The sequence below is a fragment of the Elaeis guineensis genome, chromosome 8 (genome assembly GCF_000442705.2).
Source record: "Elaeis guineensis isolate ETL-2024a chromosome 8, EG11, whole genome shotgun sequence".
NCBI classification, from domain to species: Eukaryota; Viridiplantae; Streptophyta; class Magnoliopsida; order Arecales; family Arecaceae; genus Elaeis; species Elaeis guineensis.
The window spans coordinates 82,062,141-82,083,389 of NC_026000.2; the positions used below are offsets into that span (position 1 = coordinate 82,062,141).

The following is a 21,249-nucleotide window of genomic DNA, read 5'->3' on the forward strand; positions in this document are numbered from 1 at the left end:
CTTCAGGAACCCATTAACTACAAATTATGTTCATTACCAGAATATTTCAATTCTCAAGCACAAGAAATCAAATTGCTGAATTGTAAGAAATTACTTGAATTGTAAGAAATTACTTGGCCACCAAACTACTACTACAAATATTGGGGAAATAAAAATAAGCAAATAATTTTTTAATGATAAAGATAGCCTTAGAAGCTATGATTACATCTTGCTTAAGAAAATTCTGTTGCAAACTTGCACTGACAATGGTACAAGTTAGAGGCAAGAAAAGGACAGGTTCCTAAACTCCTCTCTCTGAAGGAAGCAACTTTTAAAGAATCCCAAGTAAGTAGCAGTTTGAACAAAATCTGCATGTAGATCTCCTTGTTAGTACAGTCTTCTTTCCCTAATTTTCCCACTACAGTCTTCCTGCAAAATAACAGCCAATTCATATGGAATAGCCTCATTAGTGCCCAAAGAAAAATCTGTTTACTGAGCTGATTTGGCAATGAGATCAATCATTAGTGCCCATCTCATTTGACACTTGTCACACACCAATTTTTAATTAAAAGAAAGAGATTGATGAGCCCATACCAAAATACAAGAAGCACCTTCATCTTCATTCATTCGTCATCATCAAAATCTGCATTTAGAATAAACTAAATAATTAAAAGATGAAGAAATTTAAATATGAAAATCTGTAACTTCATATAGATTAAAATAAATTTTAAAGATGCTTATATAATATTACATCCATGTTCCAACTTTACTGCTTGGCTTGCTCTGGGGTGCCATCATCTGCAATTAAGCTACTTGTAACTATTAACATATATATCAATCATAAATTTTTAAAATGTAAATACTATAAGCAAATAAAAAATATAATATAAATTTAAAATATTTATATACCTTCATCATATTCTTCATGAAGCCAATCTTGAGTACAAACTAAGACCTCAATAGTAGATGGATTCAATAAACTCTAATACTGATCTACAACTCTACCGTCAATGTTGAATGCCGATTCTGATGAAATAGTAGAGACTGGAATAGCGAGAATATCTCTTGCCATTCTCGATAATATAGGATAGATTGCTGTATTGCTCTTCCACCATGTCAAGATATCAAACTGTTTGTCTCTCAAATCAGAAAGTACATCATCATCCAAATAACTATCTAGCTCTGATCTCTTTGATCTTTTCGAAGAACTTTGATTTCTAAACTGAACAAAATCCATGTCAAATTTTATTTTACTCAAATTAAAAGTAGAAACTGAATTTATATCCTTTTGTCCATCAAAACCAGCTGCTAGCTCACTTGAACCTATATAAGGCTGCACTCTTGTTGCATCTGCATACTCATATAAAATTTATAAAGACAAGCACGAATATCCTCAATCTTTTTCTTGCTCTCTTCTGCATCAAATGCCATTTGATAACAAAACTCTATAAATATCAACTTTGACCTCAGATCCAAAATAGAAGCAATGACCAATAAAATATTGCACTAAGATCAATATTTGTTGAACTTCTTTTGCTTCTCAATTTTTAACTACTTTAGTATATCATAATTATCATTGGTATTAACACTCCCATTCATCAATAAAGCCCTAATTTCCCAAACTTCTTTTACATAAAAATTAGATGTGGGATACTTGTAACCAGAAAATACTTTAGTGGCATCTAGAAAGCCTTCTAAAAATATGCATCATTGCTAGGACATATGCATGAATGTTCAGTTGCATATCTAATAAAAATATCTTTATAAGTAATTGCATCAGTCAACATTTCATAAGTGGAATTCCATCTTGTAGCAACATCCAAATTAAGCCCTATTTTAACAGAAAGTCTCATATGTTGTGCAATTTCATTAAATCCTTAAATTCGAGATGGAGATACAGATACATACCTAATAATCTCTCTTATATATTCAATAGTTTCATGAATTATTTTCATCCCATCCTGAACCATAATGTTTAATATATGTGCATAGCATCTAATATGACTATACTCCCCATTAAATAATATTCCGTAAGAAAAATGATCTTGAATCCTTCTAATTACAGCATCATTTGTGGAGCAATTATCTAAAGTAATAGCACATATTTTAGAATCTAGTTCCCATTCAAGAAGACACTTTCCAATAGCATCTTCAATTGCAAAACTTGTATGAGGGTATGGTAGTTTCTTTAAACTAATTATCTTCTTATGCAGGATAAAGTCAGAATCAATATAATATACCGTGAGAGAAATATAACCAATTTTCTGATTTGATGTCCAAGTATCAGTAGTGAAACTAACCTGAGAACTTAATTTCTTAAATGTATCAAATAATTTTTTCCTTTCTGCTTGGTATAAAGCTATACAGTCATTTCTTACTATCTTACGACCAATAATATTAAATAATGGCTGAATTGATCTCATAAAATCTGAAAAAATAGGATGCTCAATAACACAAAATGGAAGCTCGGCATATATGATAAATTTTGCAAGTAATTTTTTACTCTCTTCTTGATTGAATTTAAAAGACTTCACCGAATCTTTTGAACTTGCTACTATCAACATTTGATTAACTGGATTCTTTTGATATTTCTCACAAACATTTTCAAGATGCCGTTTAAGATGACTTGTTCCTCCTTTCGTACTACCACTTAATGCCTTTTTACAATATTTGCATATAGCTATTGATCCATCAGATTTTTTTTCCTTGATAAAATGAGTCCATACCCAAGATCTTTTCTTAGAATTTTTGTCATAATCAATTTCAGAATTATCTTCATTTTTGTCACCTTTGTTCCTTATATGTTCCACAGTCTCATTTTCACCCATTTTAGATTTAGACATCAGTACAACAATCTGCATAAATAGTATTATAAATTACTCAAAAAAACCACTTAATATCAAATTACAGTATAAATCAAAAACTATCAAAATAGAAAATCCAATAGAAAAAGCATTATAAACCGATCAACCAATACTTAATACCACTATAGCAGCACGTGGCTAAAAGAGAATATAAAATTTATGGTGCCTAATATCAGTCAAAAATCTAAAAGATTAGATGAAACATTGAAACATAATGAGGATTTCAATGAAAAATAAAAATTTGTGGGTAAATGTAACATTACTTTAGATTCTCATGTAGCATTGACAATGATCTAGTGATTTCCTATGATGAACTCTCATAGCAAATGTAACAATCATTATTCTTCAATAGGATAGATCATTTGCTTATAATTCAAAATAGCAATGAATAGCTCACCCAGTCACTTGCATTCTATGGCTTCTTAATTTTTTATATCCACAAGCTGACCCACCAATCTACCCAGAAACTGATCTTTTTTATCCAAAGTTCAAACCGTAATTGAGGTGAAATGAACAACCATTGTAATTGTTAAAAAAATAAATAAATAAAATAAAAATAGCAATACTAAAGGCTAGCCAAGTTGACAGAGCCACGAAGGTCACCATATCCAGCACTTCTATAAATTTTATGATCCTAAAATTAACTCTAATTAGTAGAATCTCTTTTCTTCCCAGTACCGCCCAAATATGGGTATTGCTCGAATAATTTCTAATGCCATCCAAGAGTAAAAATCATTCTCAATAATACGTCCAGCATTAAACAAGCCAGGAAAGATGTAAAAATCATTCAACAATAGATTGAAACATCCATGAATCCTGAACATGTAAACGGACAATTGAAAGTTAAAGCAAAAGCCAGGAAAGATGATATTCTTCTATTACAGATAAGGACATAGAAGCCAATCATCTCGCCAACAGATCCACTAAAACCTCTCCTAAGAATTTTTCAGGTCCAATTCTTCTCTATGTGTGAATTGATCCCTACCAACTCTATCGGCTAATTTAGCAAATAGTCCACCACATTTTCATATTCTTGACAACAGTCAACAGAACTAGGTCTAGATGCAAACTAAAAGATGAAACAAAAAATCTGAATACTCGGCCCAAAATCTGATTGCAAACTAAAAGATGATATTTTCAAGCAACAGTTAAGTTCTAAACGTGGACATCATATGAAAATCCAAGAACCCTATCCTATCTTTGAAAAAATAAAAAATAAAAAATAAAAATCAGAAGATGGAGAAAAATTGGAAGATGGGGAAGATAAAATCTTGGAGTTGGTGATGGAGAAAAATCAGAAGATGGAGGATGATGAGGGATCTCTTCGCCTGAGCATCACCGTCTGTCTCTATTTTTTAGTGGAAGATGGGAGTCAGAAGACAATGAAGGCCACCTGGAAGTTCGACGAACATCGATGGCCTTGTCGGCGAGACACCATTGTAGGCGATGCAAGAAGATGAGATACCCTTGTCAGTGATGAAGAAGACGAAGACAGTGATGCTTGGCGGCTAGGGCATCGAAAGAAAAATTTGGATCCTTGGGAAGAGTCGGAAGACCGAAGAGTCGAAGAGTTAACCAAAAAACTTAGGAAATTTAAGGGAGAACCGGGTATGGATTAATGGGCTGGGTACGGGCTGGAATTTTGGGCTGGAATAATATGGGTTGGATTCGGGCTGGCTTCAGGCCAAAAATATGAGCTGAAATTCGGGCCGGGCCAAAGGTATACTCGAGCCCGGCCCGAAAGATAAATGGGCTCTAAAATTCAGCCCAAAACCCAGCCTGAATTGTTCGGGCCTAGCCCAAAGCCCGGCCCGAAGTCGGGCTGGTCTGATGGGCTTCAAGCCGGCCCGAGCCCACTTCCAGCCCTAGACCTAGTCCACCATATAAAAAGTTGCCACCCCTTATGCCATCAAATAAAAGTAAAAAATTTGTGGCTTTTAGATAGAAATAGCAGAGGAGAAAGAGGAAGGCATGGGTAGTTTGAGGCATCAAAATCCTTGGAGGAGAGTCTTCAATCAAGAGATCAAAGGTTGATATCTTGTAGAGAGAAAGGTAAGAGAAAAGATTATCTTCTCTCATTATTTTTCTTTCATATTATTCTCTCTTTATTTTTTGTGATTTTTATGTGATAAAATTTGAGAAAGAGGATGGAATGGGTGGTTTGAGACATCAAATTTCTTGGAGAAGAGTCTTCTATCAAGAGATCAAAAGTTGATGTCTTGTAGAAACAAAAGGTAAGAGAGAAGATTGTTTTCTCTTATTATTTTTCTTTTCAATTTATTTATTTTTTATTTTATATTTTTATGTAATAAAAATTTGAGAGAGAAAGAGAGATGGTGTGGTGGATTCATGCTTCAATGAGTTGGGGCATGGTGATCTTATTTTGAACATGATCTGATCATGTTTTGATGAAAGAAGAAGAAGAAAAGAATGTCTTTTCTTAAGGTTTCTTTTAGAACCCTTCTTCTCCATAAATCATGAAATTTTTCTATGAGAAAAATCAGAAATCATAAGATCTAGAAGTTAGAAAAATATCTAGAGAAGAAGGTCTTCTCATGTCCTAGCATAGAGATGTTCTCAGGACATCAATCGTTGATATACTGAAAGAGAAGAACTATCTTCTCTTAGGACTTTTTCTTTTATATTATTATTTTTGATTTTAGGGAGGTCAAAAAGTTTGACTTCTTCCTTGTTCCTCCTCATATTCTTCATCTCTTGAAATGTCCAAAAGATCCGAAGAATATCTTTTAGATTAACCATCCGGAGGGATCTGCAAGAAGCTAGCACTTCGAGCGGATCTTCATTCGACGAACCTCTGATTTTGTTGCAGCCTCGTGTGGATCACCTGTAAAGGCTAGATGTATGTGCGGCTTCAAAGATAACAAAAAAAATCAACCATAGACTTCTCAACCCGCATGAAGGTAAGAGATTTAATCTCTTCTCTTATCTAGATGTGATCTAGATTTTAGATCTAAAACTAATTTAGATCTAGAGTATTAATTTGATCAATATCAAAGTTTTTATTTTCTGATTTGTAAATACAATATGACATATTATAGGTCCTAATTGAAGGAGGAAAACTGCTTTTCCTCATAGGATCTTTCAGATTTCATCAAATCTGGGGTGGAATAATTTTTAAAAAAATTTATCCTACATATTTCAGATCTAATTCTCTAGATCTAATTTTATTTTTTGATATTTAAAATCTAAAATTAAATCTAAAACTATGATGAAAGAAGAAGTACCTCAAGGGTAATCTGATTACCCTGTAGATGATCTCTGCACAGCCCGAAGTTCTGATGTAGCCACGCAAGTGCCTGGCCTCTATCGGTATCCACTCGAGCAGAATTTGGAACATCTTCTCCTCATAAATCTATGCTCTAAAAATTAGATCTAAATCTGATTTGAAAGATCTTCAAAAGTCTTCCTGAAGTTGGAGCAACAGCTTGTCGAAGAAGTCCTGCAGCCTTCTGTTCCAGGTGTCACCACACCTTGGATCTTTGCCAGATGAATGTCCAACTCTTTGGACATGAAGAGGGGAGGAAGGAGAGCAGGGAGGATGTGGAGAAAAGGGGAGGGGGTGGCAGCTATTGAGTCTTGTGCATAAAATAATTTCTTCCCTGAAACCCTAGGCATAGCAGGGTTTATATAGACCCTGTATGCTGCGCAGTGCCACATCATTCAACCAATCAAAAAATTCTAATAAATTTTGAAAAAATTTTGATTGATGGAGTGATATTATTTGATCACATCAGATAAGAACCCCCACTCTCTCTCCTAAGTCGGCACCAACATTGGATAAGCTCAATCAAGGTGGCACCAAAGAGTCCATGTTTATCAGGACTCTTTGGTTCTTATCCATTTGGGGCACCCACTTAAATCCAATTGGGCTCACGCCATAATCTGATTATGGCATCCAATTCAATTGGGTTTTGGCATGTGGACACTCCACAAAAATCCTCCAATGAGCCCTCTTCAGTTTAAGACCCATATGTCAACTTTTGACAGATGTCCTAAAATGAAATTGACAGGTGCTAGGAATTAGCAGGTGTTGTCTTAAATTCATCTTATGAATTAAGACAAGCCTTTTCTGAGCTGAACAATCTTCATTTAGATTGAGAAAAACCTTCCTAAGATTCTCTGGATGAGTCAAATCAGATTTGGCTCAGTAGAGACAGAAAAGATTACATGAGAAAGTTAGGCTCAATCGAGTGCTAGCATGATTTTCTTGAACCTAATTGGATCTAATCCAAATCAATTGAGTTAGCCCAATTGATGACATCCAGACCCTAACCCTTGTTTGTGTGACCCAGTTAGGTTCAATTCTGTATAATAATGAGATATGTCATGATCTCATCATCGACATCATCGAAACTCCTTTCGATGGATCAGAACTCTTCTGATTCAGATAATTAGAATGATCGATCATCAATATCATTTTAATTGCTTCCAAAATCCACCAGTGATATCTAGCAGTATGTGGTGGTAACCCATCAGAACTGAAGACGAACCTCTCGGTGCAGCTACCTGTGTGATTGAGTTCCTCTATCATGAGTCCCGACTGAATTAGGGTTAAGGTGAACTCGTCAAACCCAACATCAGTCATATGAGTTAATCGATCGATCCGAGTCCGATGTGAAACCTTAATGGAAAACTTTTTTCCATTATTTCACTCTGCCATGGCCATGGGCTTAAGGACTCAATCTTTCAATTATCATAAGACTACTCCTCTCATCTATCGAGATTGATAGATCCCATCTTGGTGCGACCTAGTTCCTACAATGAATATGCTACAACCAACATACATCTCAAGATTTCGAATGGCTAGGAGATCGAGTTATGGTGTAGTCAAACTATAACACACTCAAGGTGAACCGTCGATGCACCTCAGGTCAAAGAACTAGATACACAACTGCAGTATCGAGCTAGTCATCGATGAGAAGGTAGACTTCCTTATGACTTCTTGATATGGTCATGCTCAGTACTCTTATTCTCAACAAATACCTATACTCTCACTCCGATATCTCCACACCATAGACTCAAGACACATCTACCCTAAGGAAGCGATCTATACCAACCTTCTAGATCGATCACCATCCTCGTGATGATCCTATGGTCAGGAGCTGTTTATGAGTTAGTTATGTAAATTCATACCTTAAATTTTCAACTCTTAAAAATATGAATTTACATTCCTACTAACTCAAAGGATGTAACACAGACACAATGTACACAATGTGATAGAAGAATAACTCTTTTATTTATTTATAGTCAAAATTATAAATTTGCCCTTAGATCTATACAGAAATGTGTCAGCCGATCTAGCATCTAGAGCACACATCAAACAAACTCTCACTTGACCTAATGCCAATTGGCTGCATATCAAAGTCCCATCTTCTCAAGATGGACTTCGATATTCTGCTAGCCTAATGGCTTTGTCAGTAGGTCTGCCATATTATCTGTAGAGTCAACTCTCTTGACCTCGACATAATCTTTTTTGAGGTAATTATGGCTCGAATAGAATCGCCGCTCGATGTGCTTGGACTTCTGGTGAGATCTTGGCTCCTTAGCTAGGGCTATGGTGCCATTATTGTCGTAGTAAAGAGGTATGGCATCCGATGACATCACTCCAAGCTCTACGGCAAACTTCTTGTACCAGAATACCTATTTCGCAGTTTTTCATGCAGCAATATACTCTGCCTCCATGGTGGAATCAGCAATCACCATCTGCTTGGAACTCTTCCAGCTAACTGCACCACCATTGCAAATGAACAGACTTCTAGATGTCGACTTTCGATCATCTATATCAAACATAAAGTCTAAGTCTGTACATCCCTGAATCTGGAGTTCTCCATTTTCAAAGACTAGAAATATATCTTTAGTCCTTCTCAAGTACTCAAAGATATGTTTCACAGAAGTCCAGTGCTCTTCGCTGGATTTGACTGATATCTGCTTGTGACACTCACAGTGTTGCTCCTTGGATTGATTTTGATGATTATAAAGCATTTGAAGAGGTACTAATATTTTTTGCTTGAAAAAAGACTTATTGCTTTTCAGGGGCAAAATCATAATTTTATCAAATCCTGATTTGAAAGCATCAAGTGCTAGAACAAAAGATTTATGATCCATTGGTGAAAATTTTATAGTTTTTGAACATGTATTTTGAAAGATATTCATGATTGAAATATTTGAGTCGACCCCATGAGTCGACTCATAGCACAATGAGCTGATTGGCACGCAGATTTTTTTGGCTGGCACTGTTTTGGCACAGTCTGTGAGTCGACCCATAGGTTGACTCCCAGGCATGAGTCGACCCATGAGTCGACCTCTGCTGTTTTTAGGCCAAAATTATAGAACCTTTATTTTCTGCTGTTTTTCCACAGAAGTCGACCCCATAGTCGACCCATGAGCATGAGTCGACCCATGAGTCGACCCCTGTGATGGAAAAGTTCCGCAATGGCTAGTTTTTAACCCATTTTAAGTGCTTTTAATGCTCATCTAATGTGGTCTAAGTGCTATAAAAGGGACAAAAAGGTGGGAATAAAAAAGGAGAGAGATTTTTGAAAAGAAGATTTCAAGCATACTTTTTAGCCCTAAGCAAGAGCTCACTCAAAGTATTCAAGAAGCTTTTAATTCAAGCTTACCAACTCCTCAAGTACACATTCAAGTCTCCAACACCTTGAAGAAATCGAAAAGAGCTTTCTTCTCTTTGAATAAAGTGTATTTAAAACCTCATTCGCTCATTAAAGGAGCTTCTTTTGTATTTTTTGTGCTATTGATTGTTATACTCTGTTTGAGTTATTATTTTTGTTTTGGAAGAATTCCAAAATAAGGAAAGGTTGATCCGAATCGTGAATCGGATTGTATTGGGTTGGCTTGTATCCGAAAAACAAGTGGACTCGCTTGGGATAGCTAGAGTCGAAGTTTCCGACGAGTGTATTCAGGTTGAATACAAGTTAGTGGATTGAAATTTCTAAGTAGGAGCTTGGGGAGTGGATGTAGGTGTAAGGTTGGCACCAAACCACTATAAATCTTTTTGTTAGTGTTGTGTCTAATTGCTCTTCTTTAGAACTTCTTTATTCTCTTGCATTCTTGCATTTAACTGTTATCCTTGAATCAACTATACTCTCCTTATTTATTTAGCTATTGTTAAACTTTTTTTCATAAGACATAAGTTAAGTTTAAAATTTTTAGAAACCCAATTCACCCCCCCTCTTGGGTTGCATAGCTGGGCAATAAGTGGTATCAGAGCTCGGTGCTCTAGCCCTACTTTGATCTAACCAATCAAAGAGCTAAAGATCTATGGCAACTCAAGTTGGCACTTCTCTAGCCGAGGGGCAGTCCACTAACCGACCTCCACTTTTTAATGGATCCAATTATACCTATTGAAAAGCTCAGATGAAAATCTTCATTCAAGCACTCGACTATGATATGTGGAGTATCATAGTAAACGGCCCTCACACACCCACTAAAATTATTGATGGTGTGGATCAGCCAATCCCGAAAAAGAGTGGGATGAGGTTGATAAGAAAATGGCCCAACTAAATGCTAAAGCTATGAATATTCTATATTGTGCTCTTGATGCTAATGAATTTAATCGTATTTCAACTTGCTTGTCTACTAAAGAAATATGGGATAGATTAGAAGTAACCCATGAAGGAACTAATCAAGTAAAGGAGTCCAAAATTAACATGCTCGTGCATAAATATGAATTTTTTAAAATGGAGCATGATGAGTCTATGACTGAAATGTTTACTCACTTTACTGATATTATAAATGATTTAAAGAGTCTTGGTAAGTCCTATTCTAACAGTGAGCTTGTAAGAAAGATTCTCAGGTCCTTACCAAGAACTTGGGATGCCAAAGTGACCGCTATCCAAGAAGCCAAAGATCTAAACATCCTACCCTTGGAAGAGCTTCTTGGATCATTGATGACACATGAGCTGAGCATGAACAACATCAAGAGGAAGAAGTCAAAAAGAAGAGAACAATCGCCCCAAATCCACAGCTCAACCAGATAAAGAAACTGATGACACCGATAATGAAGAGCAGGATGAAGAGATGGCACTCATTACCAGAAGGTTCAAAAAGTTTTTGAGAAAAAGGAAACAAGGAATGAGGAAGAGGCCACTCACAAAAGGGGAACAGAGCAAAGAAAAGGATAAAGACCAACCCCTTATCTGCTATGAATGCAGGAAACTAGGACACTTCAAGTCCGAATGCCCATAACTGAAGAAGGGTCTCAAGAAGTACAAGAAGAAGGCCATGATGGCCACTTGGAGTGGGAGTGATGACTCAAGCTCCGAAGAGGAAGACTCAACTGAACAAGCCAACTTGTGCCTTATGGCACATGAAAATGAGGTAAACTCCAAAACTCCTAGTGACTTTATATTTGAAGAACTTCATGAAGCTTTTTATGATTTAATTGATGAACTAAAGAAACTAGGGATAAAGAACAAAGATCTAAAATCAAAAAATCAATCTTTACTGAAACAAAATGAAAGTATTTCAATTGAGAAATCTACCCTATTTCAAGAAAATCAAAATTTAAAGAATGAAATTGCCAAGCTAAAATTGATAGTTGAAAAATTCACCTTGAGTTCTAATAAACTTAATATGATTCTTGAAAATCAAAAGGCCGTGTATGATAAGGCTGGACTTAGCTATAACCCCTTGAAGAAACAAAAGTATCTGAAAAATATCTATATTAACTCTTCAAGTAACAAGTTTTCTAATATTACTTGCTTCAAATGTGGTAGAGTAGGACACAAGTCATACACTTGCTTCTCTAACAAATCTGTAAACTCAAATGTAAAGAAAATATGGGTTCCAAAAGGAACCATTATGACTAATCAAAAAGGATCCAAGAAAGCTTGGGTACCTAAAACAAAAACTTGACTTTTATCTATAGGTGTGTCTAGCATCTCAAGGAGAAAACAGAAAATGGTATCTTGATAGCGGATGCTCGAGACACATGACTGGTGATGAGTCCCAATTCATCACACTTGATGCTAAGAATGGAAGGATGGTCACCTTTGGAGACAATGGTAAAGGAAAGATCATCGGTATAGGTAACATTGGTATCACTCTCTCCAAGTACATTGAAAATATTTTGTTAGTAGATGGTTTAAAGCATAATTTACTAAGCATTAGTCAATTTTGTGATAAAGGATATAAAGTTATTTTTGAATCTTCTGTTTGCATTGTAACTAGTCCTATTAATGAAGGCATCAAATTTATTGGACATAGACATGGTAATGTTTATATGGTAGATTTGAATGATCTATCTAAGATAAACATGTAATGCCTAGTATCCTAGAATACCAAGATTAATGAGACTAGTTGGCTTTGGCATCGTAGGCTTGCACATATAAGCATGCATTCACTTTCAAAACTCATTAAGAAGGAATTGGTTCTTGGTTTGCCAAAATTAAACTTTGAAAAGGATAGAATCTGTGATGCATGTCAACTAGGTAAACAAATAAGAGTTTCATTCAAATCTAAAAATCTTGTTTCAACTTTTAGACCATTAGAGCTATTGCACATGGATTTATTTGGACCTACTAAAACTACTAGTCTCGGAGGAAAACGATATAGTTTTGTAATTATTGATGATTTCTCTCGTTTTACATGGGTTTTCTTTTTGGCACACAAGGATGGAATTTTTCAAGTTTTCTCTAAATTTTACCGAAAAGTCACAAATGAGAAAGGATTTTCAATTCAAAATATTCGAAGCGATCATGGAATCGAATTTAAAAATCAAGAGTTTGAAAAGTTTTATGATGAAAAAGGAATAGGCCATAATTTTTCAGCACTTAGGATACCCCAACAAAATGGGGTAGTAGAAAGGAAAAATAGAATCCTAGAAGAAATGGCTCGTACCATGCTATATGAAAGCAACCTTCCAAGATACTTTGGGTGGAAGCTATTAACACAGCATGTTACATTTTAAATCGTGCTTTGATTAGACAAATTTTAAAGAAAATCCCCTATAAGCTTTGGAAAGGAAGAAAACTTAATATTGCATATTTTATATTTTTGGTTGTCGATGTTTTGTGTTAAACAATGGTAAAGAAAGACTTGAAAAATTTGATGCAAAATCTAATGAAGTAATTTTTCTTGGTTACTCCTCCTCTAGTAAAGCTTTTAGAGTTTTTAACAAAAGAACCTTAGTAGTAGAAGAGTCAATACATATTATCTTTGATGAATCTAACAATCTTCCTTTAAAGAAGAATGAAGGTGTTGATGATGCAGATCCTCTTATAGAAGGGATGAAGGAGATCACTCTAAAAGATTCAACAATTCAAGATGATGAGGAACATGAAGACAAAAAGGATGAGGGAGGTGAAGAACAACAAGAACAACCTCAAGGTACAAATGATCTACCCAAAGAATGGAGGTATGTTCACAATCACCCCAAGGAGCTAATTGTTGGTGATCCTATGCATGGGGTAAGAACTCGTTCTTCACTTAAAGATGCATTCAATCATTTTACTTTTGTCTCTCATCTTGAACCTAAAACCATTGAAGAAGCTGAAAAAAATTATAATTGGATTAATACAATGCAAGAAGAACTTAATCAATTTGAAAGAAATAATGTATGGACTTTAGTATCAAGACCTAAAAATTATTCAATAATTAGCACAAAATGGGTTTTTAGAAATAAATTAGATGAATATGAAAATGTAATAAGAAATAAAGCAAGATTGGTTGCTAAAGGTTATCATCAAGAAGAAAGAATTGATTTTGATGAGACCTTTGCACCTGTTGCTAGATTAGAGGCAATTAGACTCCTACTCGCATATGCCTGCTTTATGAAATTTAAATTATACCAAATGGATGTCAAAAGTGCCTTTTTAAATGGATATATTACTGAAGAAGTCTATGTAGAATAATCCTCTGGTTTTGAAAATCTTGTTTTTTCTAATTATGTTTTTAAATTAAATAAAGCTCTATATAGCTTGAAACAAGCACCCAGGGCTTGGTATGAAAGGCTAAGCAAATTTTTACTAAATAATGGTTTTTCAAGAGGTAATGTAGACACAACCCTTTTTATTAAAAGAAATCAAGATGATATATTAGTTATACAAATATATGTTAATGACATTATTTTTGGATCTACTAATGAAACTCTTTGTCAAGATTTTGCAAAGCTCATGCAGGGGGAGTTCGAGATGATAATGATGGAAGAACTTACATTCTTCTTCGGACTCCAAATCAAACAAACAAAGGAAGAAATCTCCATCACCCAAAGCAAGTATACAAGGGAATTACTTAAAAGATTTGGAATGGAGAACTCCAAAGCAATTGGCACACCCATGAGCCCTTCATGTAAGCTTGACAAGGATGAAGAAGGTAAAAGTGTAGACTTAAAATATTATAGAGGTATGATTGGCTCTCTACTATATTTAACTGCTAGCAGACCTGATATTATGTTTAGCGTCTGTCTTTATGCTCGATTTTAATCTAATCCTAAAGAATCTCACTTGAATGCTATTAAAAGAATCCTTAGATATTTGAATGGTACTCAAACTCTAGGATTATGGTACTCTAAGGACTCATTAATTGATTTAATAGGATTTTCAGATGCTAATTTTGCTGGATGTAGATTAGATAGAAAAAGTACTAGTGCAACTTGCCAATTTCTTGGAGTTAACCTAATCTTCTGGTTTAGCAAGAAATAAAATTCGATAGCACTGTCTACGGCCGAGGTCGAATACATTGCAGTCGAAAGTTGTTGTGCTCAAATCTTGTGAATTAAGCAACAACTCGAAGATTTTGGTATCAAACTTAATGAAACTCCCATAAGATGTGATAACACTAGTGCCATAAATCTTACTAAAAATCCAATTCAGCATTCTAGGTCTAAACATATTGAAATCAAGCATCATTTTATAAGAGAACATGTTCAAAATAAAGACATAATTCTTGACTATGTTTGTACTGAAAAATAATTAACCGACATCTTTACAAAGGCCCTAAGTGAAGATAGATTCTGTGAAATTAGGAGAGAACTAGGAATCCTTGATCCATCTGCTTAAATATCTCTCTGATCCCAAGGGATCAATGTCAAAAACTCTTTGAACTCAATTCTTATCATTTCTTTTGGCTTAAAAGCTCAAAATTATCATTCTCATAATTGATCATTGAGCAAATATCCTTCTCCTAAAGTTTCAAATTTTTCAAAAATTGTTCATCATTTTTTCTAAATTTCTGTGAGCCATGAGTCGACCCCTAGGGTCGACCCAAGGGCAAACTTGTAGTTTTGGCCAAAATCCCACGGGCTCCTTCTTTTTTGTTGAAAACCCATCCTTTGAGCCGACCCATTCCACCATCTTCTTCCTCCCTCCAAAACCATAGGTCCCCTTCTTCTTCCTCTCCAAACCCAAGTTCTACCCCCAAGATTCTTCTCCCATCACCTCTTACACCTCAAATTGACCCTTAGGAATTGAGTTTTTCCCCATCTCATCCCTTGTTTGGAACGATTGAGCGTGCCCTAGATTTTACCCTTCTCTTCCAAATCGGGGTATCACTCCTCCAAAAATTCCTATCCTTCTCCTAAAATCCCTCTATCTCTTCACACATTTGACCTCCTAAGACCCTTGCTTGCTCTGGTGGTAGAAAAGGCTCCAAAAATGAAGCTCCCACAAAGAAGGAAGTCTGTCCGCGAGTTGGAAGAAGGCGTGCGCAGGAAGAGATAGGCTTCTCAGACCTCATCAGCTTCCATCCCTATTTCGGCATCTGCTCCAAGTTTCTCTCGGTCTCCTTTAAGCCCCAGTAAAATTCCCTTATCTGATAGAAAGGTAGAACCCGGGAAAAATGTAGATTTCAGATTTTTTGAAAAAGAGAGGTTCTCCATTGGTTCAAAAATCAAAGATCAAGGCTGGGGATTCTACTGCTCACTTAAAGAAATTACTTATGTGGATTTGGTTAGAGAATTTTATCTGAACTTGAGCTATGGCAATGGAACAGTAACATCCACTGTTAAGGGTATAGATATCTGTCTAGATCCTATACTTTTGGGAGAGATTCTTCATTTACCCTGTGAGGGATACTCAAATATGGAACTCCCAGTCAAGGAAGAAAAAATTAATGTGATTTTAGGAAGAACCTTCTCGGAAAGCCTAAACAAACTAGAGGCCAAGATCCTTTCCATTGAGATGAGGATACTACATCAAATGGTAACAAAGCTTTTCTTCCCTAGAAGTGGTAGACATGACCTCCTCTCAGGCCGAGACATCTGCATCATGTTTCATATGATTACCCAAACCCCCCTAAACCTCCCAGCATTAATGATAGAAGCTATGAGGGAAACCCTGAATAGATCTAAGGCACATCTGCCTTTCGGTATGACCCTCACTTTGGTATTCAGGAGGTTTGGAGTTAGTTTTGAGGGGGAGGCAGCAGCTAGGCTTTCTCACTCTGACACCATGAACCAACATACTTTGCACCGCATGGGATTTACTAAGACAGATGGTGGTTGGACTAAAGGTGTAGAAGAGAGAGCTGAGGAAGAAGGACCATCGTCACCCCTCCATGATCTCAGGGCAGCATCTCCAGTCATTCAGTTCATTTCAGATCTCGAGGCTGGCCCATCAGAGTCTACTAGGAGGCACACTCCAGTCCAGCAGCCAGACAGCAGAGCACATCTCTCAGAGATCAGATTGGCTGATGACCAGATAGAGATGATCTCTCAGCGTGTGGCTTCCTTACTTTCTCGACAGTTGGGCACTTCAGCTTTTGCACAGGGATCCACATCACATGATGTATCTGATCGAACTTTGATCCCTCACATCTCCACTGTCTTCCAGATGATTTCAGATCAGTCAGTTCGCATTCAGCAGCTTGAGGGTTATATATTGAGACTGACTGGGAGAGTACTTGACTTGCAGGGGTAAGTGTTAGCTCTGGCACATCCACAGCCACAGGAGTGCATCACTGAGGTCTCAGACCTATCTACGGAGGTAGCCAGACTTAGAGAAATTTTAGAGAGTGGATTTGATTTCCTGAGGAGAGAGATCAGAGGCTCTAGTGAGCATGCATCCACCCAGTTCACTTTCGAGAGCCTTGAATCTTCTGGATACCATCAGACTCTCTCTTGCAGTTCAGTCTGTTGCTTCTCAGCCTTCAGGATCATCTCACCCGCCCACTCGTGCTGGCACCTCCACTCGTGGCAGAGGCAGACGGGGTAGAGGTCGAGCCCTTGGTCGTGATCCTTCATCTCCTCACCCCATCTCCAATTCATCTGACTCTGATCCATCCAGTCATGATCTCTACTAGATCCTTGTAGTTAGTCTTGTCTTTAGTTTCATTCTAGGATCTATCTTTTGAGCCATGTAATGATATTGACTGATTGACTTTTGTATTTTGGTTATATGTATTGGAACAACTATGTGGTATCAGTCACTTTTTGATTATATATATATACTCTTTGACTTTCAATGAATGACCTTCAAATTGAGTTGCTTTTAATTATGTGCATGCTTAAAATACTATGAATTGCAATATGCTATCCATGATATCCAATGGTATATCTTTTATGTTTGTTGTATTCAGGGTGAGTAAAACAATACGCAACTAAGAAACAAGCAATAAAGAAGGAAGCTAAAGAAGTAACATTAGTAAAATTAATTCCATCAAAAGAAAGAAATAGAGAAAATATATTCAAAAAAGGGGGAGTAAATAATTTTTGTTGATGCTGTCAAAAAGGGGGAGAAATTAAAGAATCAAAAGCAAAATATTAAGCAATTGAGAAATAAGAGGAGAGAAATTAAAGAATCAAAAGCAAAATGTTAAGCAATTGAGAAATAAGCAAAGAGCAAATTTTCAAATTCTTAGACAAATTCTGCTCTGATACCAAAAATAATTTGCTCTGATACCAAAAATTCTGCTTTGATACTGAAATCAAAGAATCAATCTTCTTTTCAAGCAAATGAGCAACATAAGCGAATGGGCACATTTATCACATGCCAAAGAATCAATCTTTTTTTCAAGCAAATGCACTTATAAGTAATTTTCAAATTGGTAGCAAATTTTTTATTTATCTTCAAACTACCTATGATGCATTTCATTCCAATACATGGCTATAATATTCAAATAATGCATCTTCATAACTTTGAAATTCATGCTCAATGTTTCATATATATGCTTTTGCTCAAGTATATTGTCATCATCAAAAAGGAGAAGATTGTTGCTCCTTGGATTGATTTTGATAATTACAAAGCATTTGAAGGGGTACTAATATTTTTTGCTTGAAAAAAGACTTATTGCTTTTCAGGGGCAAAATCATAATTTTACCAAACCCTGATTTGAAAGCATCAAGTGCTAGAACAAAAGATTTGTGATCCATTGGTAAAAATTTTATAGTTTTTGGACATGTATTTTGAAAGATATTCATGATTGAAATATTTGAGTCGACCCCATGAGTCGACTCATGGCACAATGAGCTGATTGGCACATAGATTTTTTGGCTGGCACTGTTTTGGCACAGTCTGTGAGTCGACCCCATGGGTCGACCCCCAAGCCTGAGTCGACCCATGAGTCGACCTCTGCTGTTTTTAGGCCAAAATTACAGAACCTTTATTTTCTGCTATTTTTCCACAGAGGTCGACCCCATGAGTTGACCCATGAGCATGAGTCGACCCATGAGTCGACCCCTGTGATGGAAAAGTTCTGCAATGGCTAGTTTTTAACCCATTTTAAGTGCTTTTAATGCTCATTTAATGTGGTCTAACGGCTCTATTTCAGCCCAGATTGTTCTCCACCATTCCTTAAAGCTATAAAAGAGACAAAAAGGTGGGAATCAAAAAGGAGAGAGATTTTTGAAAAGAAGATTTCAAGCATACTTTTCAGCCCTAAGCAAGAGCTCACTCAAAGCATTCAAGAAGCTTTTAATTCAAGCTCACCAACTCCTCAAGTGTACATTCAAGTCTCCAACCACCTTGAGGAAATCGAAAAGAGCTTTCTTCTCTTTGAGTAAAGTGTATTTAAAGCCTCATTTGCTCATTAAAGGAGCTTCTTTTATATTTTCTGTGCTATTGATTGTTATACTCTGTTTGAGTTATTGTTTTTGTTTTGGAAGGGTTCCAAAACAAGGGAATGTTGATCCGAACCGTGAATCAGATTATATTGGGTTGGTTTGTACCCGAAAAATAAGTGGACTAGCTTGGGATAGCTAGAGTCAGAGTTTTTGATGAGTGTATTCAGGTGGAATACAAGTTAGTGGATTGAAATTCTTAAGTAGGAGCTTGGGGAGTGGATGTAGGTGCAAGGTTGGCACCGAACCACTATAAATCCTTTTGTTAGTGTTGTGCCTAATTGCTCTTCTTTAGAACTTCTTTATTCTCTTGCATTCTTGTATTTAACCATTATCCTTGAATCAACTATACTTTCCTTATTTATTTAGCTATTGTTAAACTTTTTTCATAAGACATAAGTTAAGTTTAAAATTTTTAGAAACCCAATTCACCCCCCCCTCTCTTGGGTTGCATAGCTGGGCAACAAGTCATAGCATGGGCTATATCAGGTCGTGTACATAGCATGACATACATGAGGCTCCCTATTGCCGAAGCATAAGGGATCATGCTCATGCATTCAATCTCCTCAGGTTTGCTAGGGCACATCTTCTTGGAGAGATGAATGCCATGTCTAAAAGGCAATAAACCTCTTTTGGAGTTTTCTATACTAAACCTTTTTAGCACCTCCTCTATGTACATCTTCTGTGAAAGTCCGAGCATCCTATTTGGTCTATCTCTATAGACCTTAATACCCAGTATAAAGGATGCCTCTCCTAGATCTTTCATAGAGAACTCTTTAGACAACCATACTTTGACTGAGGTCAACATGGGAATGTCATTCTCAATTAGGAGGATGTCATCTACGTACAATACGAGGAAGACAACTACACTCCCACTAACCTTTTTGAATACAGATGATTCCTTCTCGTTCTTGATGAAATCAAACATTTTGATCATATCATTGAAATGAGTATTCCAGCTCCAAGATGCTTGCTTAAGTCCATAAATGGACCTTTGCAGCTTGCAGATCCTGTGATCATCATCACTGGATGTGAAACCAAGCGGCTATTCCATATAGATATCTTCCTCAAGATATCCATTTAAGAACTCTGTTTTCACGTCCATCTGCCATATTTCATAATCAAAATAGGCTGCAACAGCAAGCAATGTGCAGATGGATTTTAGCATGGCTACGGGCGAGAAGGTATCCTGATAGTCAATGCCTTCGTACTGACTATAACCTTTCGCTACGAGCCTAGCCTTGAATGTCTCCATATTCCCATCTGCACCTATCTTTCTCTTGAAGATCCATTTACACCCAATAGGTACAATACCTTCAGGTAGATCTACCAAGGTCCAGACTTGGTTTGAGTACATCGAGTCAATTTTTGATCTTATTGCCTCTAACCAATTCTCATAGTTGATATCTGATATCGCCTCATCATAGGTCTTGGAATCATACCATGAACCCCATTTCCCATGAGGAACATTTCCTCTACATCCTCTTGTATGGTACCTAAGTACCTTCCAGGAGGACCAAAAACCCTAGTCGATCTACGAGGTGGAAGAGGTTGTATTAGGACTGATTCTGATTGATTAGGTTCCTCAGGTTCTTTAGCTCGTTGCTCTTGGGAGACATTCTCCTTGAGCTTAATTATTCTTTCGATGCCACCATCTTGAATATACTATTTTTTAAGAAAAATAGTATTTTGACTCACAATCACATTGTGGTCTTTCGAAATATAAAAATAGTATCCTAATGACTCTTTAGGATATCCTATGAACGAGCTCTAAAAGACCTGAACTCTAACTTGTCCGCCTGCTGTCTCTTGACATGAGCCGGACAACCCCAAATTCTGAGATGATTCAGACTTGGCTTCTTACCATGCCATATCTCATATGGTGTGGTAGGAACAATTTTAGAGGGACCCCATTCAATACATAAATTGCTGTCATGAGACAATGTCCCCAAAAAAATTCAGGGAGGTCCGTGAAGCTCACCATGGAATGGACCATATGTAATAGGGTCTGGTTTCTCCATTCTGAAACCCCGTTGAGTTGAGGCATTCCAGGTGGAGTCTACTGAGAGACTATACCATTATCCTTAAGATAGTTTAGGAACTCCCGACTAAGGTATTCACCTCCTTGATCTGATCGAAGAACCTTAATGAGCTTTCCTATTTATTTTTCTACCTCATGTCTGAATTCTTTGAACCTTTCAAAAGCTTCAGACTTGTGTTTCATTAGAAACACATATCCGTACCTAGATATATCATCGATAAAGGTAATGAAGTAGATGTAGTTGCCTCTAGCTGGCACATCAAATGGGCCGCACACATCCGTATGTACTAGGGCAAGTAGGTCTGTGGCCCTTTCCCCATGTCCCACAAAAG

The 21,249-nt window shown here is 36.5% G+C and overlaps 1 pseudogene; it reads right to left on the minus strand.

Annotated features, from left to right (window-relative positions):
• Window positions 1-757: 757 nt before the first annotated feature.
• Window positions 758-2,822, minus strand: LOC140851286 (zinc finger BED domain-containing protein RICESLEEPER 2-like; annotated as a pseudogene).
• Window positions 2,823-21,249: the final 18,427 nt, after the last annotated feature.